The sequence below is a fragment of the Pongo pygmaeus genome, chromosome 11, assembly GCF_028885625.2.
Source record: "Pongo pygmaeus isolate AG05252 chromosome 11, NHGRI_mPonPyg2-v2.0_pri, whole genome shotgun sequence".
In the NCBI taxonomy this organism is placed as follows: domain Eukaryota; kingdom Metazoa; phylum Chordata; class Mammalia; order Primates; family Hominidae; genus Pongo; species Pongo pygmaeus.
The window spans coordinates 74,111,176-74,112,891 of NC_072384.2; the positions used below are offsets into that span (position 1 = coordinate 74,111,176).

General features: G+C 38.8%; 1 pseudogene; it reads left to right on the forward strand.

Moving 5' to 3' along the window:
* Nucleotides 1-1,024: 1,024 nt before the first annotated feature.
* Nucleotides 1,025-1,399, forward strand: LOC129032149 (replication protein A 14 kDa subunit-like; annotated as a pseudogene).
* The last annotated feature ends 317 nt before the right edge of the window (nt 1,400-1,716 follow it).

A 1,716-nucleotide genomic window follows, 5' to 3' on the forward strand; every position in this document is an offset into this window, starting at 1 on the left:
TCTGGCCAAGATTTGCCAGAAGCACCACCAATGGCCAAACTTTTATTTTGTTGCGTATTGTTGCCGCGGTGGTGTGGCCACCTGACCTGCACCCATCCTGTCCCTTGCTGGGACCCCCATAGCCAAGACACTTAGATCTAAAAGACTCATAGTCAATTTAAGCATTCTAGGCCAGGCAGGAGTGGAGGTGGGCAGGCGTTCATCAAACCTTTAAAATCTTCTAAGTAGTATAAGAGTCAAAAAGCCAAAAGGCAAGTTTACAGAACTGATTTATCTATAAATTTTACGCATTGAGCTACTGCAGTCTTGGTTTTAGCTACAGACTTGTAGCAATTAGCTATACAGAACATAAGCATTTTGTTAAAACCATTTAAACTAGGGAGTTTAGAGACTTTTGCTGTATTGCAATACTTTTTGCAGTCTTTTTAGTAATTTGTTCTAAGATGGCTACTAAAAAATAGTAAGATCTCCCCAGGCACAAAAACTATACATAACTATATCTCTCTATCTTCATAAATCTCGTAACTGGGAGCACTATACCCAGGAAGCTTTGTCACTTGATATCCTCTCTGCAGTTTTCTTTTAACTCTACAGGAAATAGGAAATTCTTTATGGTTGGGGTAGATGGAAAGGGGCCACAGAATGACCCAGGAGGAAAAGTCTCTCATTTTGTCAGCTGTTTAGGCATCTGCATACCTGCCCTTGATGTGGAGGGTCTGAACTAATTCTATCCCTCAGAATCCATACTTACAATCCCACATGCCCACTGCTTCCGCAGTAATCCCTGGGCCTAGAGGGAAGGTGCTTTATTTCCCCTAGAGGTAAGTTTCAGCAGTGGGACATTAGCAATGAAAGTAGATTCAGCCCAGTGGGATTCTAAATAAGTTTTAAATTTTGGAGCTTTCAGGTACAGAGAGAAAGGTAGTATTTGTTGCTTTTCCCAATTTTGTAAGCTATAAACAGCTCAAAAAGAAAAAGGGGTTTTTCATGGTTTTCCCGCCTGCTGCAGTGTTGGACCATAATCATGGTGCACATGATGGAGTTGCCCAGGTTGCGCATCAACTCCGGCATGCTAGCTTAGTTCATCGACAAGCCTGTCTGCTTCGTAGGGAGGCTGGAAAAGATTCATCCCACTGGAAAAATGTTTGTTCTTTCACATAGAGAAGAAAAAAATGGAACCATCAAATTGATGGAACCCCTTGATGAAGAAATCTCTGGAATTATGGAAGTGGTTGGAAGAGTAACTGCCAAGGCCACCATCATGTGTAAACTTATGTCCAGGTTAAAGAAGATAACCATTCTTTTGATCTTGGACTTTACAATGAAGCTGTGAAAATTATCCATGAGTTTCCTCAGTTTTATCCTTTAGGGATTGTGCAATATGATTGATCTTAATGGATTTTCATATGATTGCAAATGAGCTATATTAAAGACTATTAAAAGAAGCCCCTCTTGTTTGAGGGAGAGATTTCTGTGCTTTCTCATATTTAATTTGCTCTTTTTAAGGTATTCTAACCTAGAGTTTTTGATGGAACTGATATATTGACAGTTCTCACCTAAGTCCTTTTATAAAGAATTGCTACTCCAATTTATGGTCAGATTAGATGCAAGAACAAAGCAGTTGTCTGAGTTTAGTTTTCTATTTTATTAATAAAAACTAAAATGGTAAAAAAAAAAGAAAGAAAAGAAAAAGCGGTTTTTGTTTGTCTGTTTTTA